The sequence below is a fragment of the Callithrix jacchus genome, chromosome 4 (assembly GCF_049354715.1).
Source record: "Callithrix jacchus isolate 240 chromosome 4, calJac240_pri, whole genome shotgun sequence".
Taxonomy (NCBI): Eukaryota; Metazoa; Chordata; class Mammalia; order Primates; family Cebidae; genus Callithrix; species Callithrix jacchus.
In genome coordinates this window covers 11710883-11738391 of record NC_133505.1, presented here as the reverse complement: position 1 = coordinate 11738391, position 27509 = coordinate 11710883, and the positions used below count along the sequence as shown (strand labels likewise).

Sequence of the window (27509 nt, the reverse complement as noted above, 5' to 3'; positions counted from 1 at the left end):
CGCGATCTTGGCTCACCACAACCTCTGCCACCTGGGTTCAGGCAATTCTTCTGCCTCAGCCTCCCGAGTAGCTGGGACTACAGGCACGCTCCACCATGCCCAGCTAATTTTTTGTATATTTTTAGTAGAGACGGGGTTTCGCCATGTTGACCAGGATGGTCTCGATTTCTTGACCTCGTGATCCACCTGTCTCGGACTCCCAAAGTGCTGGGATTACAGGCGTGAGCCACCGTACCCGGCCAAGATCCTGGTTTCTAAGGGAATCACTGAGGCAATGCATTATGGTGCACCAGAGTTAATGCGGATCGTCCTGACCCCAAGTCCCCACATTCTACTACTACATTTTCTCCTGATAGTAGTAATCCTTAGCTTGAATTCACCAATTAGAGTTCAGCTCTTGAGATCTTACTTGTGAAACCTACATAGTGATTAACATTTTGTTCCTCTCTATCATGCTCTGTCATTGTATGTGACCAATTTGGTTTGGTATTGCTACCACCTGCGCTGTGACTTAAGTGGGGGCAAATGCAGAAACCACCCCGGATGGTCAAATTTTGTCCTACTCACTCACTGCCTGAACTAATTCCAGGGGACTTCAACCTTCTACAAGTCAAGTCCCAAAAGGTGTTGTTACCAGTGATTGTATTTAGATGAAGTTCAAGAACTGGCAAAACTAATGAATGAAGAAAGAAGTGTGAATGTTGATTACCATTTCGGGAATGGAAGCATATGACTAGGAATGGGGATAAAGACTACTTTTGAGTTCTGGAAATGTTACGTATTTTGATCTTGGTAGTTATTACTTGGGTGTGTACATTTTGACAACTTGATCAAACCTTATAAAGATCAGTGAACATGATATTTGACCACATATATTCTACCTCAGTAAAAACGTAAAAACAAAAACAATAAACAGCATTTAAAATACTTAGATATTGCAAATACGTTGTCCAGATCTAAGTGACATATCTGGCACATACTCGTATGTACCCCTGCAAGGAGATTATTTCAAGAAGGAAGGTCAAATTCATTCTTTAAAAACACACTCTATCAGTTTCTCAAAATCATACCGTATGGACAGTGAACTTTCAAAGTCTACATGTCAGAAAATGTCTTTATTTCACTCTGACTTTGTTAATTGTTTGGCTCCAAATAATTTTCTCTCAAAACACAGAGGGAGTTGTTACATTGTTTTCTAGAATATGGTGTTGTTAATGAAAAGTTTAGTTACTTTGATTTTTATAACTTTTAAATTTTTCTTTGAAAGCTCTAAGAAATTTTTCTGATACACAGAGTTGTAAAGTTTCACGATAATTTACGGAGATATGTTAGATTTCTATTGTAGCTTAACAAATTGCCACAAATTTAGCTGCTTAAAACAATGCTCATTTATTAGATCAGTTTGTGAAGGTCCAAAGTCCAGGAAAGGCTAGCTGAATCCACAGCACAGAGTCTCACAAGATTAAAATCAAGGTGTTTACTGGGCTGCATTCTCAACTGGCTAGGGAAGCATCGACTTCTGTACTTGCTCATGTTTTTATCAGAATTCACTTCCCTGAAGCTATAGGATTTATGGAAGCTTGCCTTTTGAAGCCAGCAGTAGAAAGAGAATATCTTCTTCCTGTGTCTGAGCCCAGGAAGCCTTTTCAAAGGGCTCACTTGATTTGGTCAGGCACACCTAGAATAATCTCCCTTTTGATTAACTCAAAGTCAGACTGATTGGAGACATTAATTGCATCTGAAAACATCCCTCATCTTTGCCATATAATGTATCCTAGCATGGGAATGATGTCTATTACAGTCAGGGGTCCGTCCCTATATTCAAGAAGAAGAGATACCATCCGGCATGTATATGGTGGGTGGGATTCTTGGAGAGTATTTTAAAACACTGGCTATCATGTATTTTTCACAATTCCTTTTATTTTTTTCTAATACTTTCATCACCACAAAATTCAGAATAATACTGAGCTCAAATAATTGTTGAATAAACAAACAGATATTTTACAGCTTCTTTCAAATCTGAACTTGTGAATCTTTGCCCCAGATAAACTTTCCTGTTATGTCTTCAATAATGTGTTTTACTTTTTTTCTGAACACTTTGGTAGATTTTTAATAAATATTCACAGCTCAAGAATTTCACTCATTTTTACAATTTTCTTATGTTTCTTTATGTTCTTACATATAAGTGTATGGAAGGTTATTTATGGATATTTCATATCACCGTCTTTAATAATTTGTGTCCAAGTTCAGTTATCCTATTCAGTGTTTTATTTTGACAACTGTGTACATTTCTAAGAACCACTTCTAGCTTTTTGATCTTGTTCAGTTCTGGATATAATGGCTTTTCACATCTCTCTGAAAATACTGAAATGATCGTGTTTAAGTTTTCTTTTCTTCCTGAATCACCTGTTTCTTTTCAGAATCAATTTTCTTTTTATAACCCTCCTTGTTGCTACTGCTGTGCATATATCTGGTGATTCTCGATTGTCCACTCACACTTGTTCATGAACCACTAAGTAATTTGGGTCTAGCGGATGAATCTATCTCCAGCATGCCATGCTCTTTCCGTCTTTGTACTTGAGCTCATACTATGACTCCATCTGCGTCTGTTAGACCTTCTTAGTTCCAACATTCATAAATAGCTCCCATCTTTTAGTATTCACTTACAATGAGTAGCACACAGTACAGGGTCTAGAAAGGTTTTTGTTTTTAGTTTTTTTAGAGACAGTCTGGAGTGTCACCCAGGCTGTAGTACAGTGGACTGATTATAGCTCTCTGCAGCTTCAAACTCCTGAACTCAAGCAATCTTCCCATCTCAGTTTCTTACGCAGCTAGGACTACAAGTGTGTGCCACTATACCTGGCTAATTCAAAAACAAGAACAACTACAAAAAAAATTTTTTTAAAAAGCAAAACTTTTATAGACAGGGTCTTGCTATGTTACCCAGGCTGGCCTTGAAATCATGTGCACTCAAGCGAGCCTCCTCCCTTGGCCTCCCAAAGTGCTGGGATTACATATGTGAGCCACCATGGCTGACTTCCAGTTTAGAACCTAATATCAGTTGAACTTAGATTAGCAAGTCACTGATGTGGTTTGCTTTGCAACTGATGGTCTGTTTTCTATTATTCTCCCCTGAAATAGTGGGATGACTGCAGGCTTTGTCTACATAGGCAAAGTGTGCATTGTAGCATGATTGGCCTTAGTATGTATCAAAAGGGCCAGCCATTTAGTTTAGGGTCCAGTAAATATGGATGGACTTACACTGGCATGTGTAGATGTCATCCATTACTCTGGGAACATATTATCATTTTCCCCTCTTGGTCAGATCTGTCTTTCTTTTAAACTGTCTTGTTTGTTGGAAGGTTTACGTTTGTCTCTGCTCTACTTTTTCATGTATCAGCACCTCCATTTCTCATTCTCCCCTAGCAGATTGTTGCATTTCCTTAAATGGCAGCTCTCTGGTCGTATCACAGGATAGACATGGCTGTGATTCACATGGGGAAGTGGGTCTGGGTACCAAGATATTAATGGCTCAGTTGTTTCGTTGAGAGTATGTGAATTAATTCCTTCATAACTACCCCAGCCCATTTCTGCTGTCACTGCTTGACAATTCTGAGTATATGGACTTCCTCTTTCTAAGAGCAGAAATGGGCTACGGTAGGTTTGTTTTTTTTTTTTTGCTATGTTCTGGTGATTTATTATTCATAAGGTTCTATCTCTTTTCTATCTTTCAAGTGAATGGTAGATCAGAAAATGCTTACTAATTGAGGGTAGGACTTAAATCACAAGCAAAACTTATTATATCATGGTTTTTTAAATCAATATTTGAGTATCTAGTTTGAAAACAGTAAGTACTATAGAAGATCAAGAAGAAGAAAAAAGTCTCGTCATCTCAGGACTTTAGAATCTAGGAAAATTCAAATAATAATAATGGAGGAATAAGAACATTAAAAGACACCAAAGTAATAAATGAGCATGTTATAAACCATACATAATCAAACTTAGGAACTGCCTGCTGCAGAAAAGCCTGGTATGTTGAATCATGAATTAGGGGTCATGCCGGTGAGGAGCTTCCATGACCTCATTCCCAAGCTCTATGTGGTATAAAGTTGCTAAATCTGAAGGGCCGGTAGCTCAAGAGGCTGATGTCCAACAGAGATGAAGCTGGTGATGAAAGAGGTGGAATGGCGTTCCAGGCTCTTCCCAGGGGCATGCCTCGGGCTTCTCTGTAAGCTAGTATATATTTACTAATTGAGGGTAGGACTTAAAACACAAGGTAAACTTGTTATACCATGGTTCTTTTAATAGGAAAACTATTGAAATAAATGTAGTAAAAGCTATTTACTCATAGCATATATATTTACTCCTGATATCTAATTATGTCCTTACTCTCATTTCCCTTTCTCATTTAGCGTGGATGTACAGACCTGGATTTGAGTCCTTCATTCACTGCTCATTAACTGGTTAATCTTAGTTGAGTTCTTAAGCCTCCTTAACATCCCACTTATAAAATATGGTCAATAATATTGGACCTAATTATTAAGATTGTTTTGAGGAAAGTACCTAACGAGCAATAAGAATTCGATAAATGCTAGTTACTTTTACTATTTATATTTTTTGCCACATTTATTTATTTCATTAAAAAACTTATATTATCAGGAGTAAATATATTATGCACCAGAGTGCATTAGTTTTCTATTGCTGTGCAGTAAATTACCACAGATGCAGCAAGTTAAAACAGCACAAATTTATTATCTCAGTTTCCCTAGGTCAGAAGTTTGGGCATAGCAAGACTGGTTTCTCTACTTAGGGTCTCACAAGTCTGAAATGATGGTGTCAACCAGACTAATTTCTTGGCTGAAGACTTTGGAGAAGAACTGAGTTACAAATTCATTCTCATTTTTGGCAGAATTCAGTTTCTTGCAGTTATAGATCTGAGGCCCTTGTGACTTTGCTAGCTGTCGGCGGGGGCTGCTATCAGCTCCTAGAGGCCACCCTTACCATATGGCCCCCCTTCCTATTCACGCTGTTGAGCCAAGTCAAATTCTGTCATGTTTCAAGTCTTAACTTGTCTATGTCCTCTAGGCCCAGATTTAAGGGGGCCCCGCGATTAGGTTGGGGACCATCCAAGTCCTCTCCCTTTTGGTTAACTCAGAGTCAACTCATTAGCATCCCAAATTACATCTGCAAGATCTTTTTTGCTGTGTGACTTAACAGGAGTGATGTCCTTTCCTATTCTAGGGTTCCTCTTAGAGTTAAAGGAAGAGAATCATACAAGAATGGGTCCTGGAGAATCATTTTAGAATTATGACTACCACACAGGGTCTCAGAACTTGCATTCCCCATGACACCAACACTAAAGGAGGATAAAAAACATGAAACATCCCCTTCCCCTGTCTCTTCCCCTTCCCTCCATTCATATGTACCCTCATTAATTTCATCCATGCACAGCCAAACTCCTCCAAAAAGAGAAAAGCAAGAAATTCTTTATTGTGGTAAGTGGATTCTGCCCTTGCGCTCTGTATTGAGGTCTATTTTTACTAGGCTAAATAAGCATTATAAAAAGGACTTAAGGTAAGAAATCTTTTACTTTTTCTGTTCTTCCTGAGAATCTGAAAACCCTGATTCCCTACTAAGGGAAATGAATCAAATTTACATTGATGAAGTATCTTCAATACGCATGGCACACGCTTTACATATTTATATATAAGTTCACATCATTCTCAACAGTAGGTCTGAATGTTATCTCTATTTTATGGAAGAGAAACCTAGGAGATAAAATAACCTGCTCAAGGTCACAGAGCAGGTAAAGAAGCTAGGACTTTCATCTAGGCTGAGGATTTTTGAATACGTTAGTACAAGCCCTGGATGTCTGCTGCTAAAGACGACAACTATTTTTATTAGGAGATGTGAGACAGTCCTGAGGATGTATATGTTACTTTGCTTAGCAACATGAGCAAAGCTTCATCGACCATCAGGGAAAGTGTCTAGATATCTACATTTAGTTCAGGCCATGACCTACTAAAGCATTCCTCATACTGGTAACATTCTCACTGTCATTCCTCCACCGGCCATAGGTCAGTGTCCCAACTGGGGACTTGAAGATGAGTCTGCAGCTATGACAAGAGTGGTGGTGGTGGTGGTGGTGGTGCTGCTGCTGCTCCTCCTCCTCCTCCTCCTCCTCTTCCCCCCTCCCCTCCCCTCCCCTCCCCCTCCCCTCCCCTCCCCTCCCCCTCCCCTCCCCTCCCCCTCCTCCCCCTCCCCCTCCCCCTCTCCCTCCTCCTCCTCCCCCTCCCCCTCCCCCTTCCCCCTCCTCCTCCGGTGCTGGGTGAACTTCATTGCTCCTTTCCTAGTCAGGAAGGCTTAAGTAATAGTGTGAGAAAATACCTGAAACCCCAAACCCTGGTAGAAAACACACTGCTGTCATAACAACGTTCCAAGTATATTTTTATTCATTTTTCTACCAAAAAAAAAAAAAAAGATTTACAGTGGTTTACACAAATTTTTAAAATACGGCAAAATAACAAATAGTAAAAGTAACTAGGATTTATTGAATTCTTATTACTTGTTAGGCAGTGTGTACTTTCCTTGAAACAGTCCTATTAATTAGGTCCTACTATTGACCCTTTTTTATAAGTGGGGTGTTAAGGAGGCTTAAGAACTCAACTAAGGCACGTGCCTGTAATCCCAGCTACTCAGGAGGCTGAGGCAGGAGAATTGCCTGAACCCCGGAGGCAGAAGTTGCGGTGAGCCGAGGTTGTGCCATTGCACTCCAGCCTGGGTAACAAGAGCGAAACTCTGTCTCAAAAAAAAAAAAAAAAAAAAAAGAACTCAACTAAGATTAACCAGTTAATGAGTAATGAATGAAAGACTCAAATCCTTGTCTGTACATCCACGCTAAATGAGAAAGGGAAATGACAGTGAGGACATAAGTAGATATCAGGAGTAAATTACTATATGCTTGCTCATGGAAGGAGACAAATTGGACTTAAAACTTTCAGATAGTACAAAGAAAACTGGTAAATCACTAGCTTTAGTGTCTATTTCTAGTGTTTCTAAGATAAAATCAGTTATTCAACTATGTACAACCAGTGTAAACATAGTATGACAAGTGAAAACATTATTTTTTTTTAATGGGGCCTTGCTGTATCATCTAGGTTGGAGTGCAGTGGTGTGAGCATGATTCACTGTAGCCTGCAGCCTCCATCTCCTGGACTCAAGCAATCCACCCACCTGAGCCTCTTGAATAGCTGGGACAACAGGCAGTGTACACCACCATACTGGGCTACGTTCTAAACTTTTCTTTTTTCTGTTTTTTTGTTTTTTGGGTTTTTTTTTTTTTGGGAGAGGCAGGGTCTCACTGTGTTGCTCAGGCTGGTCTCAAATTTCTGGTATCAAGTGATCCTCCCACCTCAGCCTCCCAAAATGTTGAGATTACAGATGTAAGTCACTGTTTCTGGCTAAAAACACTGCATCTAGAATATTTCTGGAAAGGACCCCGAATGACTGTATGTATAGCTAAGAGCTAATATTGCTGAACATTTACTCTGGGTCAGGCATTTTATGTTCGTTTTATCCCTAATTCTTATCCTATGGTATGAGTCCTATTATTATTCTCATTTTACACACGAGCAAATTGAGAGTTAATGATATATAACATGTTCAAGGTTATATAGTTAGTAAGCGGTAATGTCAAGATGAAATTCAAGTAGTCAGAGCTTTTAATCACTATGCTATGTTGCCCCCAATGACCAATTTATCAGTAGCCTTACAGTAGTTTGTTGGTGCTATTTCTTACAGCATCACTGAATGTAGGTATTAACCAATGTACAGGACAGTTAAGCAAAAAAATTGTTGGGAGTCAATATAATGGAGTGTAGGCAGAGAAGTATTCAGTCAGTCAAGGCATAGACTTCAGAGTGCTTGGAGCATGAACTCTCAACACGGGCAATACCATCCGAAGCCAGATTATTATTTGTTCTTAGAAGGCAAGAAAATCTTAGATATTAAAATAGCTTGTAGACTTCTAAGGGGCCATAGTACATAAACATATATACCACTTATCTCTGATATGCAAGTTTCTCTAGGAGCAGGAAGGTGATAAGGAGAAAAATGTCTACAAAGGCTCTATAAATGAGCAATTTAAAAAGCAAAACGTTGAGAAATAACTGTTCAAAAAATGGATGGACTGCACGTTCTTCATATTATCTTCATAAATATGATATCTGTCACCTGCAGATTTCATAGCTGCAGAGTATATCACCACATTCCAGACTGTCTACTCTGATAGCATCAAAAGTATAGTTAGTCGAATAAAAATAGTTATGCCCGAGCGGGTCTCTGCGAAGGGAAAAATCTGACATTCTCACATGATAACTGCGTTGTCCAACAGGGCCAGTATTAGGACCCAAATGCCACTTTTGCTAGGAGTCTGTAGTTGATGCCAAGATTCTGCTTCTAATAGATTCAAAGTTACTTTATACTATGTAAATACGTAAGTGGTCAAAGGTGCAAAATTTTATTCCAAATGTTCAGAATAATGTTAGTTTATATGGACACAGGGAGAGGAACATCACATACTGGGGCCTGTCAGGGAGTGGGGGGGCTAGGGGAGGGATAGAAGGGGGTCGGGGAATAGGAGAGAGATAGCATTAGGAGAAATACCTAATGTAGGTGATGGGATGATGGATGCAGCAAACCGCCATGGCACATGCATACCTATATAACAAACCTGCACTTTCTGCACATGTTCTCCAGAACTTAAAGTTTAAAAAAAAAGGTTTCTCCTTCTGGGAGAGGAACAAAAAACCCTCATCTTGTTTAAAGGACTAATAATACATACCTTTGAGTAAGCTATCCTTCCCCAACTCCCACAACTTTTGCATGTTGCTTCTAAAAAACGTTTTACTTGTTCACGGGACACCTACCAAGGTAATGGCTTCGGATTTAGAATAATGAAATGATATCTCTCTTTTCGGGCAAGAATCAAATTGCAGTGTGGTGGTCCATTCCATCCCCCAAAGGATGGTGGAGCAAGTTCATGCAGCTTTCTCCTATCTGGCTTGGGATTTTACCCTACTGATAAGTTAATAAGTAAGCCTGTTACTGCTTCATGAATGCTAGTAGGAGACACAAGGCTCCTGAATCAGAGACAAAGGACTTTATTAATCATGGCAAAGCAAGCAACACAAGTACCAGCATCTTTGCATCAGTTCCCCCTTGACCCCCATGTCCCAGAAGGGTGATGCAGAGAGCCCAGGTTGATGCAGTGGCTTTGTCTTTAGATTGGAAACCTGCTGTTTCATAACAAGCAGTAAGCAAGCCTACTCTTTGTTCCAGAGGGACACATTATCTTATCCCCTAAGGCTGCTACAAACACAACACGGAAAAATGACCAGGTTAGAGTCACGAGGGCCTTGAATTCTTCGCAAACTCAGGAAGAAAGGAACAAAAGATACCCATGGAGAAGTGTCTCCCAACATCTCTCCCCCGGAGATCTCTTTACTCTGAGTTCAATGAGATGTGATTCTTCCAAAAAACAATACAGTGAATACATTTTATTGTCATACATAATTCCTTGTCCCAATACCTTTATTTCCTGTGGGATTTTTCTGACTTAGGCAGAGGAAGTTCCTGCAAAGACTTATGTCATAATTACCCACTCTACTGTGGTCTTTATTAATTGTCTAAATGTAAATTAAATTATTTGCCGTGTAAAATGATGCTAGCACATTTGAGAAAACGATCATAATTTATATTCAGCTGCCTCTTCCTGAGGCCAAGGTGGGTACATCGCTTGAGCCCCAGAGTTCTAGACCAACCTAGGCTACAAAGGGAGATCCTGTCTCTACAGAAAAATAACAAAAATTAGCCAAGGGTAGTGTCACTCACCTGTGGTCCCAGCTACTCAGGAGGCTAAGATGGGTGTGTCACCTGAGCCTGGGAGTTTGAGGCTACAGTGAGCTATGACTGCACCGCTGCATTCTGTCACCCAGGCCAGAGTGAGACCTTCTCTTAAAAACAAGTATTTAGAAGCACTGAGAGAAGAGATAAAACATGTTTTCAGGAAGTTGGACGAGGTCAATTCTAAATTCTCAACTTGGGTTTCTTGGGTATGTTTAAGCAACAGTATCCATTATAAACTTAGTTATTTCTAATTGTACTTACCCACACAGTCTTTTGGAAAATGACAGTGCGACTCAGTAGGAAGATATTTGTTGATACCAAGTTAACGTTACTGGAATAATCTTTTCATCAGTATTACAATGCCTGTCTTCCACAAATAGGACGCATTCTAAGAACCCTATTTTCCTACAGAGCACTGTCAATTCTTATATATACTCCATTTTTAATTTAAATAGATTTATTAATAGTTCAAACATAAATGACTAGGAAAATCATCAAAAGAATATAGTGTTTCTAGGAAGCAAAGTAGGTGAGAGGAAGTTACAATACATTTTATCTGACTCCAAGCAATATCTCTGCAGCAGGGTATGGATATTTTAAGAGGTGTGTTTTGAGTCCAAACAAAAAAAAAATGCAAAGGACTCTTGCATCCCAGGATAATTTATATTTAAACTAAGCTATGTGTACTTGTTGCCCATGACATATTTTAGCACAGTATTTTTGTGGCACTCATTTCTAAAATGATTTCTTTGCACTTTGCCGTGTGTAGTTAGGTTCTGGTGAAATCAGATGATCAAATATTGGCATCTTAGTTTGTGTTTTATAGGCATGGCCTATGTACAGGTTTGCTTTTCTTCTTTTTGCACTGGAAATATTGTATTCTTTCCTTGATATTATAACTGCTTTGAGCTCCTGTTTAGAAATCATCTGTGGTCAACAAACCAAGGATTTAAGTTCTAAAGCACATTAGACTCATAAAACGGGTATAGTCGAACACCTGAATCCCTTAGATTAAAAATGTGGAGACAAAGAGAAGGTGCTTAAGTTAAAGCTGCCTTGGGGCACCAGCAAGTTATGGGTTGGTAGGTTTTATAAGATTACTTACTATGCCATTCAATTAAAAAAAAGAGAGCAGTTACCATAGCAACACCACATCTAATGGTGCTTATGCTACCTCTGAGATACAAAATACCTTCTTCCAGGGACGCTTTGACCAATGCAGCCTGTTATGGGAAGATTTTTATGCCTAACGTTAGCCTTAGAAGAGGAAATCTATATTTTAATAATATAAGGAATATACAAACACACACATATATAATATTAATTTGCAACATTCAGATATTACAATATATTTTAATGAATTTTCTTTCTTTTCCAACTTTTTAAGGATAAAATTGTTTTTCTAAATTTCAAAGAAAATAGAATTCATTTAAGAGAAACATGTATAGTTTTGCTGATATATGGACATAGCAGTATTTTTAATTCTTCCAAATATATGTAATCTTCTACTGCAATAACACTTGGAGCTCCTAACTGTTAATACAGAAATTGGGATATTATTTGTGTTTCAGTAAATTATATATTAACTCCTGGCCAGAAAAATATGTTAAAGTCCTATTCATTTTTTAAAAAATTAAGCCTCTTAAATGAAATAATTAAGGAAGTAAAAAATAGTTTGGCTAAAGAGTAAAGATTATAGCTTCTGTTAATCTCACAAAGTTAAATAGCAAAGAAAAATAAGAATAAAAACAAATTTTGGTGCAGAAGACGATACTTTTTCTACATTATCTCTCAGATGAGTTTTAAGAAAGTGAGTGGGGTGCAACCCATTTTACCTTTTTTCTAAACAATAGACAAATATGCAACAAAAGTATCTCCTTATTCAATGCTGTTTTTAAATAGCTCTACATAAGGACCATCTTAATGACTATTCAATACTGTGGGGTAATGCACTCACATCCAATGGCCACAGCAGAAACAAATATCTAACTAAGGCAGAAGTTACATGTCATATATATGCTTTGTTTCGTACATGACTCTATAGTTACCTATTTGACATTTACACTCCTACTCACTTCTGAAAAAAAGGCTTAGTATAGTTGCTGTATGAGTATTGGGGTGCTCTTAATGCAAGGTTGGTTTGTAACCCAAAGGATTAATGCTTGCTTAGGACTCAAACATAGACTGTTATCAATGTAAAAATAACTTTTTTTAACAAAAAACTAAACAAACTAAAAGTTTGTTGGAAAGCAAAAATTACAGCTACTTCAATCAGAAAATCACATTATCATAAGAAACAATGTAATAAATACAGTTTAAGCTCCCTGGAAGGCTCATAAAGCCTATTTGATCTAGAATATAACAGAATTGCTTAGATTTGGGATAAAATATAATTGGCTATACTATGTATATAATCGAAACAGAAAGCTGAAGAGTAAATCATTTTTATTACAAATGCTAATATTTGAGAAATTAGATTTCAGCAAAATAAAAGACTAATTAGAACTTTTTGGAGCTTTGGAAAAAACTTTAGAATTCTTTGAAAAATGTATTTATTCAGTAATTATTCAGAGAATACCTACTTTTGGCCAAGTATTGTTCTAGGGGCTACAGAAATTAACAATATAGATAAAATTTCTAAAACTTTATTATAATGGCAGAAATTAATGAACAAATAAACAGCAATGAAAGCCAAAGTAATTTTCATGGTCACATATGCTACAAAGTAAATAAACTCTATGGCATGATAGAAATTAATTGGGGAGGAGGACTTAAGACAGAACAAAGAGATGATTTTAAAGATATGCAATACGAATTATAAAAAGAAAGCCAGAAATCAAATTCTTGCAGTGAAGATCCTATTTAGAATGTCAACAAGATGATAGAATAGGAAGTTTCAGCCTTCAACTCACTCCATCCCCTGCTCCCACCCAGAAACACTGATTTTAACAACTACACATGATAGCAGTGCTTTTAGGGTAGTACAGTCATTCAGTTAAAAGGTTCTAGCACCTCAGTGAAGCAGAAAGCTGAAAAATAAATACAAGAGTAACCATAGCTTCACTTTACCCATGTTAACTCTTCCCAAGTGCAGCAGGGTTCAATGCTAAGAGATTCATTCAGCCTGTGATTTCTCCTAGGGGGAATAAGTGAGACCAGAATAAGTGCCTGGCTTCCCCAGCCTTCTGGGATGCTATCCAGGAGGCTAACTTCTGTTTTACCCAACCCAAAACACAGGGAATATGTACAGCAATAACATTTGGGGGCAACTAGGAGCAGAACAAGAGGAGGGGCTTTGTGGCAGCTGGCACACAAATCTCAACAAGGTGCAGATCCTACTGGGTGGCTTGAAGACTCTGCCCGGATCTCCAAACGCGAGTCCCACAGGGTGCCTCAACTGTGGACACCTAACAAGCTGACATATATCCCCAGCACTCTGCATGTGGGTGGCATTCCGAGCACCCCATAGACATCAACATGTGTGTGCTTCCCCATGGAGAGCACACATGAACCACCACAGATGGTATGTGAGCATATTAGCAGGCAGCTCTGATAGATTAGGAGAAAGTGTACAACTAGGAACCTTCAGGTCACTGCCCTAAGGAAAATAAGCAAAAGGCTCCCAAGGTCCAACCAACTTTGTGGGACTGAGATAAAGCACACAATTGCAAGACACCACCCCACCACCACCACCACCGAGAAAGAACAAGAGAAGTGAAAAAGGCACATTCATAGAAAGGTCTGAGAGACTCCTAGAATCTCTAGGCAGGCTGACTGATAAAAGTTTGTCGTTGGTGGTGGTGGTGTTGCTGTTTTAAAGCTAGTTAGCTAGACTGGAGGATGTGATTTCTCCTTCAAATGCAGCAAGGAAAGCTTCAAGAAACATGAAAGGAAGACAGTAGCACAATGCCAGGAACATAAAAAAATCAAAGAAACATGACACCACGAAAGGAACAAAATAGCTCAATGGCTGACTCCAAAGAAATGCAGATGTGAATTGCCTGACAAACAGGTCAAAATAATTGTCTTTTAAAACCTCAGTGAGCTAAGAGACAACAAAAATACACAATTAATAAAATAAGGAAAATTATGTATTGTCTGGCTTTGCCATCAGGCTAAGGTTGGCCTCATGAAAGAAGTTTGTGAGTTATGCCTTTTCAGATCCAGAAAGATTCTTGATATAATTTTAATCCTTTTAAATTTGTTAAGATGTGGGGGGCGGGTATTACATATGATCAGTTGCAGAATGTTTCATGTCCACTTGGGAATAATGTATATTCTGCTACTGTTGAATAAAAACGTTTGTCAATGATTGTTTGGTTCATTTTTTTTTGTAAAATTCATTCAAGTTTAATGTTTTTATTGAGTTTTATGTCTATGTGATTTTTCAAAAGTAGAATTTTGAGATCCCTCTACTATGATAGTATCATAATGTCTTTCTTCAGATTATTTAATAATAGCGTTATCTATTTAAGTGCTGTGACGTTGGGTCCATATATATTTATAATTGTTTTATCCTCTTGGTGAATTATTCTTTATTATTATTTAGTGACCTTTTTTGTCTCTTTTTAAAATTTTGACTTAAGTTTTGTCTGATACAAGCGTAACTACGCTTCCTCTTTTATGGTTTCCATTTGCGTGGAATATCTTTTTCTATCCCTTTACTTTTGGTCTTTGTGCATCCTTACTAGAGAATTGAGTCTGCTTTAGGCAGCATATGATTAGATCTTACTTTTTACTCCATTCAGCCACTCTGTCTTTTTATTAGATAATACAACCCATTTAAAGTAATTATTAAAGGTAAGGACTTGCTACTGCCATTTTGTAATATGCTTCTGATTGTCCCCTCCCCTCCTATCCCCTCTCCCCTCTCCCCTCTCCTCTCTCTTCTCTCCTTTCTCCCCTCTCCCTTCTCCCCTCTCCCCTCTCAATCACCCAGACTGGAGTCCACTGGCATGATTTCAGATTCCTGCAATCTCTATCTCCCTAGTTCAAGCAATCCTCCTGCTTTAGCCTACTGAGTAACTGGGATTACAGGCATGTGCCATCACACCTGGCTAATTTTAGTATTTTTGGCAGAGACAAGGTTTTGCCATGTTGCTCAGGCTGGTGTCCAACTCCTCAGCTCAAGTGATCTGCCTGTCTTGGCCTCCCAGAGTGCTGGGATTAGAGGTGTAAACCACCATGTCCAGCTGTGGGTCCTTTCTTTCTTCCTCTCTTGCTTTCTTCCTTTGTAGTGTAATGATTTTCTGTGGTGGCATGCCTTGAAACCTCTCTTTATTATATATTTTAATATATAATAGACTTAATGTAGACTTTTGGTTTGTGGTTAGAATGAGGCTTACATTAAATATCTTATTCTTATAACAGGCTACTTTAGCTGATAAAAATTTCATTTTAATCATGTATAAAATCTCTGCATTTTACTCCCTCCCACCATTTGTAATTTTGATATCAAAATTAATCCTTTTTGTAATTTTCATATTTCAATAATTTATTGTAGTTATCATTTTAAAAATTTTTGTATTTTAATCCTCCAGTAGGAAGATAATTGCTTTACATACCCCTCTCACAGTACAAGAGATTCTGCATATGACTATGTATTACTTGTACCATTGAGATTTATACTTTCATATGTTTTTATGTTATTAATTAGCAGACCTTCACTTCAGCTTAAAGAACTTTGTTTAGCAATTTCTATAAGGCAGTCCTCGAAGTGATACACTACCTTAGCTTTTGTTTCTCTGAGAAAGATTTTTCCCCTGGTTTCTGATGGACAATTTTATGGGTAAATTATTCTAGATTGACAATTTTTTTTTTTTTTTAGCCGATTGAATATGTCATCCTCCTCTCTCCTGGCCTGCAGAGTGTTTGCTGGGACATCTGCTGACAGCCATGTTGGGACCCTCTTGAATGTGGTATGTCTTTTATCTCTTGCTATTTTCAATATTCAGTCTTTGCCTGATTTTTGATAAATTAATATGATACATGTTGGTAAACTTCTCATTGGGTTAAATTTGATTGGTAATCTCTGAGTTTCCTATAACCTAATGGTGTTCTCTTTCCCAAGATCTGAAAACTGTGTAGCAGTTATTTTCTTAAGTATGCTTGCCAGATTCTATTGCTTTTATAAAGGTTAATGCACTTGATGGGTTCCATAATTCTTACTGGTCTTCTTTATTTTGTCTTCTCCTTTTTGTTTCTGCTCCTATGATTGAGTAATTGCAAATGTACTTTAGAGATCACTGATTCTTGCTTCTTCTTGATTATGTTTGCTGTTGAAACTCGCTATTGAATTTTTCAGTTCAGTTACTGTATTATCTCTAAAATTTCAAATTTTTTATTGTTTGCTGTTCGTCAAACTTACCACTTTGTTCATAAGGTGCTTTTTATATTTTATTTAATTTTTGGCCGTATTTTCTTGGATTTCCCTGAACTTCCTTAATAGGATTATCTTGAATTAATTGTTAGTTTTTTCATAGATCTCCATTTTTTATAGAGTTCATTACCGGAGCTTAATTCATTTCTTTTGATGGTGTCATATTTCCCTGATTTTCGTAAGCCAAATAATGCCTGCACATTTGAGAAGATGGCCACCTCTTTCTTCATTTGTAGGTGTTCTTTGGAATTTACAGACCTTTACTCTTTAGTCTAAACTGGGATTTTGGTTGGGCTATCTGGTAGCAACCCTGCATAGGCAGACCTTGGTGTTAGGTTCTCTAGTTGGGCTGGGTTACTTCTTGTGCTCTGAGGTTAAGTGGTACTGTTGGCTGTGCTCCGTGTTCTGATGATACCACTGGCTGGACTATGCTATCAGACAGATATGCTGGCTAGGTCCTGCAAATATTTCTAACTGGGAAGGGATGGATATTGTCTTTCATGGCTGGGCAAGACTGTTGTCTGAAATCTGAAGTTGGGCAGTGCTGTGTGCAGGGCACTGAGGCTAGGTGACATCTTTGAGCTTGCTGTTTGGCCCACACTAGGTGGGTAGGGTCAAAGGTTATGCTCCACAGATATGCATGGACTTGGGCTTGCCTCTGAGTGTAAGGTGAGCTTAAGCAGAGCACCAACGATAATGTAGAGTTGCCACTCAATAGCTGTGAGTTGGACCGAATGTTACCTCTGTAAATAACAGCTGAAGTGCTGTTGCCTTCTGTCCTGGTTATGGCTTAACAAGAGCACCAGGGTTGTGTGAGGAAGTTGGTTAGGGACTCAGGTCTGGCAAACCTGTGGAATATGCTTTCTGCCATATGATGCTATGAGCTAGTCTATACGTTGCGGTGCCTTTGTTATCTAGAGTGCCGACCAACAGCCAAGACCTGTACTTTGGTTGCTGTGAGCCCCACCTTTCTTTTTGTTTCTAACTTACCTCAGGTGATCTATCCCTGCTTTTAATGTCAATGTTTCCTATAGGCCAAGACAGAGATAAGCCCCTTGCAAAGCATCCCAGAATGGTGGTGAGCTGAATTTCCACCTTCAACTCACTTCTCCTACTGTAAAAATCATAGATTTTGTTGCATCTTCTGTGTGTAGTGCTGTCCTGGGTTATGGGAAGGGTGACATGGCTAAGAAAAACCATTCTTCTTAACCTTTGAATGCAGCATTTTTCAGGTCTAGTTTCCCAGGGGATGTCTCAGCTTCACTACTGAGATTTGGGATATTCACAAAGGTATTTTTGCCTGAGGATATTAGTTGGATTTCTGTGTGTGGGTGTGGGTATGGCAAGGGTGTGGGCTATAGTCGGGTGGAATAGTTTAGCTGAAGAATTCCTGTTCCGCCCTTTTGCCAATATTATTTCTACCAATACTCCACTTTCAACAGTAGATAGATCATTGAGAATTAAATCAATAAAAAATTGGATGTGACCTCCACAGTAAACCAAATAGGCCTAAGAATTTATAGAACATTTCATCTGACTGCAGCAGAATACACATTTTTTTCAATCACACATTGAACATTTGCTAAGACAGATTATATGTTAAGCCACAAAACAAGTATGAATACATTTCTAAGAATATTGAAATAATATCTTGTATATTTTCCAACCACAATGCTCTAGAACTAGAAATGAATAATATAAAGAGTTTGAAAATTCATAAACACTTGGGAATTAAGCAGTACACCCTTGAACAACTAATGGATCAAAGAGAACTCAAAAGGAAATTTAAAAATATCTATATACAATGAAAATGGAAACATAACATACCAAAACTTAGGGAATGAAGCAAAAACAGTTCTAAGAGAAAAGGTCATAGCAGCAAACACCTACATTAAGAAAAAAGAAAGACTTTAAATAAACAACCTAACATTGCACTCCACGAAATTAGAGAAAGAAGAAAAAACTAAAACCAAAGTTATAAGGAGGAAGAAAAAAGCAAAGATCAGAGCAGAAATAAATGAAACAGACTAGAAAAACATTTAAAAAGATTAACAAAACTGAGTTTGCTTTTGAAAAGATAAAATTGAGAAACCTTTAGCTAGACTAGGAAGAAGAGAGAAGATTCAAATAAATAAGATCCAAAATGAAAGAGAATACATTACTAGTCAAGACAATCCTAAGAAAAAGAACAAAGCTGGAGGGATCACACTACCCAACTTCAAACTATACTACAAGCCTACAGTAACCAAAACAGCATGGTACACATAAAAACACAGACACATAGACCAGTGGAATAAAATAGAGAACTCAGAAGTAAGAACACACATCTACAACTATCTTATCTTAAATAAACCTGACAAAAACAAGCAATAGGGAAAGATTCCCTATTTGATAAGTGGTGCTGAGAGAACTCACTAATCATATGCAGGAAATTAAAACTAGACCTGTTTCTTACACCTTATACAAAAATTAACTCAATATAGAATAAAGACTTAAATGTAAAACCAAAACTATAAAAACCCTAGAAGAAAATCTAGGCAGTTCCATTCAGGACATAGTCAGGAGCAGAGATTTTATAGCAAAAACATCAAAAGCAATTGCAACAAAAACAAAAATTGAAAAATGGGATCTAATTAAACTAAAGAGCTTCTGCACAGCAAAAAACTATCATCAGAGAATGAGAGAAAAATTTTCTAATATCCAGAATGAATAAAGAATTAAATTTATAAGAAAAAAAACCCCATTAAAAAGCAGACAAAGGACACAGACAGACACTTCTCAGAAGATATCTGTGCAGCTAATAAACATGAAAAAAGTTCAACTTCACTGATTATTAGAGAAACGCAAATCAAAACCACAATGATATACCGTCTCATGCCAGTCGGAGTAGCAATTATTAAAAAGTCAGGAAACAACAATGAACATTCATGTGCATGTGTCCTTATAGTAGAACGATTTATTGTCCTTTGGATATATACCCAGTAATGGGATTGCTGGGTCAAATGGAATTTCTATTTTTAGGTCCTTGAGGAATCTCCACACTGTCTTACACAATGGTTGAACTAACTTACACTCCCATTAGCAGTGTAAAAGTGTTCCTATTTCTCCACATCCTCTCCAGCATCTGATGTCTCTAGATTTTTTAATGATTGCCATTCTAACTGGCATGAGATGGTATCTCAGTGTAGTTTTGATTTGCATTTCTCTAATAACCAGTGATAATGAGCATTTTTTCATATGTTTGTTGGCCTCATGTAGGTCTTCTTTTGTAAAGTGTCTGTTCATATCCTTTGCCCACTTTTGAATGGGTTTGTTTGTTTGTTTCTTGTAAATCTGTTTTAGGTCTTTGTAAATTCTGGATATCAGCCCTTTGTCAGATGGGTAAACTGCAAAAATTTTTCCCATTCTGTTGGTTGCCGATTCACTCTAATGACTGTTTCTTTTGCTGTGCAGAAGCTGTGGATTTTGATTACGTCCCATTTGTCTATTTTGGCTTTTGTTGCCAATGCTTTTGGTGTTTTGGTCATGAAGTCCTTGCCTACTCCTATGTCCTGAATGGTATTGCCTAGATTTTCTTCTAGGGTTCTCATGGTGCCAGGTCTTATGTTTAAGTCTTTAATCCATCTGGAGTTAATTTTAGTGTAAGGTGTCAGGAAGGGGTCCAGTTTTTGCTTTCTGCACATAGCTAGCCAGTTTTCCCAACACCATTTAATAAACAGGGAATCCTTTCCCCATTGCTTGTTTTTGTCAGGTTTATCAAAGATTGTATGGTTGTAGATATGTTGTGTTGCCTCCAAGGCCTTTGTTCTGTTCCATTGGTCTATATCTCTGTTTTGGTACCAGTACCATGCTGTTATGATTACTGTAGCCTTATAGTATAGTTTGAAGTCCAGTAGTATGATGCCTCCCGCTGTGTTCTTTTTGCTTAGAATTGACTTGGCTATGCGGGCTCTCTTTTGGTTCCATATGAAGTTTAAGGTGGTTTTTTTCCAGTTCTGTGAAGAAGGTCATTGATAGCTTGATGGGAATAGCATTGAATCTGTAAATTACTTTGGGCAGTATGGCCATTTTCATGGTATTGATTCTTCCTAACCATGAACATGGAATGTTTCTCCATCTGTTTGTGTCCTCTCTTATTTCATTGAGCAGTGGTCTGTAGTTCTCCTTGAAGAGGTCCCTTACGTTCCTTGTCAGTTGTATTCCTAGGTATTTTATTCTCTTTGTAGCAATTGTGAATGGCAGTTCGTTCTTGATTTGGCTTTCTTTAAGTCTGTTATTGGTGTATAGGAATGCTTGTGATTTTTGCACATTGATTTTGTGTCCTGACACTTTGCTGAAGTTGCTTATCAGTTTCAGGAGTTTTGGGGCTGAGATGATGGAGTCTTTCAGATATACAATCATTTTGTCTGCGAATAGAGACAATTTGGCTTCCTCCTTTCCTATTTGAATACCCTTTATTTCTTTTTCTTGCCTGATTGTTCTGGCTAGAACTTCAAGTACTATATTGAATAGGAGTGGTGAGAATGGGCATCCTTGTCTAGTGCCAGATATCAAAGGGAATGCTTCCAGTTTTTGCCCATTCAGTATGATATTGGCTGTTGGTTTGTCATAAATAGCTTTTATTATTTTGAGATACGTTCCATCAATACCAAGTTTATTGAGGGTTTTTAGCATAAAGGGCTGCTGAATTTTGTCAAAGGCCTTCTCTGCGTCAATTGAGATAATCATGTGGTTTTTGTTTTTGGTTCTGTTTATGTGGTGAATTACGTTTATAGATTTGCATATGTTGAACCAGCCTTGCATCCCCGGGATGAATCCTACTTGATCATGGTGGATAAGCTTTTTGATGTGCTGTTGCAGTTGGCTTGCCAGTATTTTATTGAAGATTTTTGCATCTATGTTCATCATGGATATTGGCCTGAAGTTTTCTTTTCTTGTTGAGTCTCTGCCAGGTTTTGGTATCAGGATGATGTTGGTCTCATAAAATGATTTGGGAAGGATTCCCTCATTTTGGATTATTTGGAATAGTTTCAGAAGGAATGGTAACAGTTCCTCTTTGTGTGTCTGGTAGAATTCGGCTGTGAACCCATCTGGATCTGGGCTTTTTTTTGGGTGGTAGGCTCTTAATTGCTGTCTCAACTTCAGATCTTGTTATTGGTCTATTCATGGTTTTGACTTCTTCCTGGTTTAGGCTTGGGAGGATGCAGGTGTCCAGGAATTTATTCATTTCTTCCGGGTTTACTAGTTTATGTGCGTATCATTGTTTATAATATTCTCTGATGATGGTTTGAATTTCTGTGGGATCTGTGGTGATTTCCCCTTTATTGTTTTTTATTGCATCTATTTGGTTATTCTCTCTTTTCTTTAATCAACCCAAATACCCATCAATGATAGACTGGACAGGGAAAATGTGGCATCTATAAACCATGGAATATTATGCAGCAATAAAAAACAATGAGTTTATGTCCTTTGTAGGGACATGGATGAACCTGGAGAACATCATTCTCAGTAAACTGACACAATAACAGAAAATGAAATACTGCATGTTCTCACTCATAGGTGGGTGATGAACAATGAGAACACATGGACACAGGGAAGGGAGCACTACACACTGGGGTCTGTTGGGGGGAATAGGGGAGGGACAGCGGGGGGTGGGGAGTTGAGGAGAGATAGCATGGGGAGAAATGCCAGATATAGGTGAAGGGGAGGAAGGCAGCAAATCATACTGCCCCATGTGTACCTATGCAACTATCTTACATGTTCTTCACATGTACCCCAAGACCTAAAAGGCAATAAAAAATATAAATTAAAAAAAAAAAGAAACAACAGATGCTGGCAAGGCTGTGAAGATGTTGAATTTTTTTACATTGTTGATGGGAATGTAAATTTGTTCAACCATTATGGAAGACAGTGTGGCAATTCCTGAAAGATATAGAACCAGGAGTAGCCTCTGGCCCAGCAATCGAATTACTTGGTATATATGCAAAGGATTATAAGCCATTCTACATGCATGCTATGTTCATTTCAGCACTATTCACAATAGCAAAGACATGGAATTAACCCAAATGCCCATCAGTGATAGACTAGATCAAGAAAATGTGGTACGTATGCACTATGCAATACTATGCATACATAAAAAGAAATGAGATCATGTTCTTTGCAGGGACATGGATGGAGATGGAAGCCATTATCCTCAGAAATTAACACAGGAACAGAGAACTAAATACCTTTTGTTCTCAGTTATAAGTGGGAGCTGAGCAATGAGAACACATGGACACAGGGAGAGGAACAACATATGCTGGGTCCCATTAGCAGGGAGAGGAAAGGGGAGGGAGAGTATCAGAATAAATAGCTCATGCATGCTGGGCTTAACACCTAGGTAATGGGTTGCTCGGTATGGCAAATTACCAGGGCACATGTTTACTTATGTAACAAACCTGCATATCCTGCACATGTATCCCAGAACTTAGACTATTTTTTAAAGAAAGAAAAGATGACACATTATAACTGATACTAAAGAAATGCAAAGAATAATTAGAAACTACTCTACTACCAACAAATTGGATAATTTAGAAAAATAATGGCACATTTCTAGATACATACAATCTACCAAGACTTGTGATTAAGAAATAGAAAATCTGAACAAACCAATAATAATGAAGAAGATTTAATCGGTAATAAAAAGTCTTTCATCAAAAAAGAGCTCAATACAGGATGGCTTTCCCTCTGAATTAAGGAATAATTAATACCAATTCTTCTCAAAGTTTTCAAAAATTGAAGTAAATACTCCCAGACTTAATTTGTGAGGCCAGCATTACCCTTATAGCAAAGCCAGACAAGGTCATAACACGAAATAAAAATTACAAGGCAAAATTCCTGATGAACATAGATGTAAAACTGCTAAATAAAATATTAACAAACTGAAATCAACAACCTGTAAAAGAATTATGCTCCATGATCAAGTAACATTTATTCCTGGAATGCAGGAATGGTTCAACGAGGTCAAGAGATCGAGACCATCATGGTCAACATGGGGAAACCCCGTCTCTACTAAAAATGCAAAAAATTAGCTGGGCATGGTGGCGCGTGCCTATAATCCCAGATACTCGGGAGGCTGAGGCAGGAGAATTGCCTGAACCCAGGAGGTGGAGGTTGCAGTGAGCCGAGATTGTGCCATTGCACTCTGGCCTGGGTAACAGCAGCGAAACTCTGCCTCAAAAAAAAAAAAAAAAAAAAAAAAAAAAAAATTTCATACACGACATTAACAACACTAAGGATAAAAAGCATGTGGCTGTCTTAATAGATGCATTCGTCACAATTCGGTATTCTTCATGAGAAAACACTCAACAAATGAGATCTGCAAGAAATATACCTCTGTGCAATGAAGGATGTATATTCACAATGTTTTTTTTCCAAATAAGCTACTAGAAATCCTAGCCAGAGAAATTGGGCAAAAGAAAGAAATAAAAGGCTTCCAAATAGGAAAGGAAGAGGTAAAATTGTCTATGTTTGTGGATGGCATATATTTTATATATATAGAAAACCCTAAGTCCTTAATCAGAAAGTATTGGACTAATAAATGAATTCAGGACAGAAAATTAATATACAAAAATTACTAGTGTTTCTCTAAACTGACAACAAACTACACACAAAAGGAATTAAGAAAACAATCACATTTACAACAGCATCCAAAATAGTAAAATCCTTAGGAAGAAATTTAACCAAGGAGATGAAAAAACCTACACACTGAAAACTATGAAACATTGATGAAAGACAAAAAATACACATAAATGGAAAGATACTTCATGTTTATGGACTGAGAGAATCAAGAGAAAATCAATATTGTTAAAATGTTCATACTGCCCAAGGCAATGCACATATTCAGTGCAATTCCTGTCAAAATTGCAAAACCGTTATTCACAGAAAGAAGTAAAAATCCTGAAAATTTTATGGAACCACAAAAAATCCCAAATAGCTAAAGCAGTGTTGAAGAGGAAGAAGATAGCTGGAGGCATCACATTTCCTAATTTCAAATTATGTTACAGAGCTATGGTAATTAAAAGACACATCAACCAATGGGACAGAATAAAAGCCCAGAAATAAAACCATGCATATACAGTCAACTGATCTTCAATGAGGATGCCTAGGATATACAATGCAGAAAGGACAGTCTCTTTAATAAACATTATTGGGAAAACTGTATAACCACATAAAACAGAATAAAATTGGATACTTATTTTACACTGTATTTAAAAAATCAACTCAAAATGGATTAAAGACTTAACTGTAAGATTTGAAATTATAAAACTCCTAGAAGAAAACACTGGGGAAAAGTTCCAGGCAATGATTTTTTGGTGATGACACCAACAGCACAGGTAGTGAAAGCAAAAATAGGCTAAAATGTTTCTGCACAGCCAAGAAAATAATAAATAAAATGAAAAGGCAATGTATAGAATGGGAAAAATATTTGCAAACCATATATCTGATAAGGGGTCACATAAAAATATACAAATAAATCATACAATTCAATAGTAAAAAAAAAATAATAATTACAAAACAAAATAACCCTATTTAAAAATGGGCAAGGAACCTGAGTAGATGTTTATCAAAAGAAGACATACAAACAGCCAACAAGTATATAAGAAAATGTTCAACATCACTAATTAACAGAAAATTGCAAATAAAATCACAATGAGATATCACCTCTTCCCTGTTAGAAGTGTAGTTATTATCAAAAAGTAAAAATATACTGTGTTTTGGCAAGAACGTGCAGAAAAAGGAATGTGAATTGTTGGTGGAAATGTACGTTGGTACACCCAGGCATTGTAAAAAACAGTATGGAGGTTCCACCAAAAATTAAAAATAGAACTACCATATTATCCAGCAATATCACTCTGGATACATACCTACAGGAAATTAAATCACCATCTCAAAGACAGGTCTGCATTCCCATGTTCATTGTAACGTTATTCACAAAGGCCAAGTTACAGATTAAGCTATGTGTTCATACATAAGAATAGATTTTTTTTTAAATACCTAAATATGTAGGAATATTATTTAGCCTTTAAAAAAAAAATTTGTGACCACATGGGTGAACCTGTAGGACATTATAAGTGAAATATACAGACACAGACCAATACTGCATGATTTCATTTACATGTGGAATGTGAAAAAACTTGAACTTAAAGAAAAAGAATAGAAGCGTGATTAGCAGGGGAGTTAAGCTGGGGAAATAAGAGATGTTGTTCAAAGGATATGAAGTTTAACTTATAAATGAAAAAGTTTTGGAGCTACAATGTACAGCATAATGCCAATAGCTAACAATATTGTATTTTACACTTAACATTTGCCAAGAGGGAGATCTTATGTTAAGTATTCTTATCACGACCATTGATAAAGAGGATGGGAGGAAACTTGTGGGTGTAACTATCCAGTTTGTGTCAACAGAAAGCAAAACCAGAGAACAATAGATAAAAATTAGATAAGATAATATAGATTTAAGAGGACAACTATTTGAAAAGAGTAGAGATCAACCAAGGGTGACAGATGTCATAGCCTAAGCTCCTGGAGAGAAGAAAAATACTGTGTTGAGTCCTACACTTAGCAAAATATTTTCCACTTGGTTCATTTGCTTATTTGTGTAAGAGGCTTAATACCCAACTAGAAAGCCTAGCACTTAACGATAGAATCACTGGCTTAGAGAAATAAGAATAGGCAGCCAATACGTAAGAGAAAAATTATGCAATAAAACATATCCACAACTAATACAAATATTGGAGTTTTCCAAGGCAGACTTTAAATAACTGTGATTAATATATTCAGTTATAGAGTTTTCTAAAAATATGGTAAGATCACGAGAGAATTGGAATACATAACACACAATCAAGTGGAAATTTCAGAGCTAAATAAAGATCTAAAACACATATTCAGGCTAGGTGTGGTGGCTCACGTCTGTAATCCCAGCAGTTTGGGAGGCCAAGGCGTGTGGATCACTTGAGGTCAGGAATTCGAGACCAGCCTGGGCAACATGATGAAACCCTTTCTCTATTAGAAATAGGGCAATTAGACAGGCGTGGTGGGGTACACCTGTAATCCCCACTAATAGGGAGACTGAGGCAGGAGAATAACTTCAACCTGGGAGGCAGAAGTTGCAGCGAGCCGAGATTGTGCGACTGCACTCCAGTCCCGGCGACAGAGCAAGACTCCATCTCAATAAATAAGTAAATAAATCATATAATTTAAAATAAAGGTTTAACAGAAGGAGAAAGGAGTAGTTAACTGGAAGATAAAACAGTAAAAAAATCCAGATGGAAATATTGAGAGATAAAAATCTAAAACACAGAAAATAACATGAGACCTATAGAAGTTGGTAAACACAGCTAACATAATTTGTATTTGGAATCCTACAGGGAAATGGAAGAGAGAAAAGTTTGAAAAAGCATTACTAGAAAATATATTTCAAAGATAATTCCAGACCTTATTGAATATATCAAGTTACAGGTCAAAGAAACATGGGATTCAAAAGGATATGTACAAAGAAAAACACATGTAGGCATATTGGTGTCAAGCTGCTGCAAAGCAAAGGCAAAAGAAAAAAAATCTTAAAGAAAAATAATACAAGACCTTCAATAAAGTAACAGACTTTTCAACAGAAATGAGAGAAGCAGAACATAATTGTCTTAGTTTGGTAGGCACCCTATAACAAAGTACTATAAATTGGGTAAATTAAAAAAAAAAAAAAAAAAAAAAAGACAGCAGAAATGTACTGACTCACAGTTCTAAGGACTAGAACCCTGGAAGTGACGTTGTCATTAGGGCCGTGTTTACTCTCACACTTGTGGGAGGACCCTTCCTTGACTCTTCCTAGCTTCTGGTGGTTTACCAGAGCCTTTAGCATTCTAAGGTGCATAACTCCCGTCTTTCATTTTTATACAACATTTTCCTGCTGTCTCTTTACATCATCTTCCCTTTGTCTATGTCTCTTTCAGTGTCCCAGTTTTCTTTTTTAATATATATTTAAGGACAGCAGTCACAATGCATTAGGGCTTACCAGTGACCTCATTTTGACTTGATTAGCTCTATAAAAATCCTGTTACCAAATAAAGTCACAATCTGAGGTGCTGGCAGTTAGGACTTCAACATATCTTCATGGAGGATATAATTCAACCCATTGCAACAGTAAATGCCATCTTCAGAGAGCTGGAAAGAACAGACCTACTTGAAA

At 37.4% G+C, this 27509-nt stretch overlaps 2 protein-coding genes across 17 annotated transcripts in view; one reads left to right on the top strand and one right to left on the bottom strand.

Moving 5' to 3' along the window:
- Positions 1-27509, bottom strand: part of LOC103792246 (uncharacterized) — a 230313-nt gene that overhangs the window by 2593 nt on the left and 200211 nt on the right. The window lies entirely within an intron of this gene.
- The window catches only part of LOC144582018 (uncharacterized), an 821808-nt gene that overhangs the window by 635395 nt on the left and 158904 nt on the right, over positions 1-27509 (top strand). For all 14 annotated transcript variants that reach the window (XR_013533676.1, XM_078368278.1, XM_078368277.1 and 11 more), the window contains one exon: positions 15734-15824. The gene's annotated coding sequence lies outside the window, so the exon portion shown is untranslated. The remainder of the gene's footprint in view (positions 1-15733; positions 15825-27509) is intronic.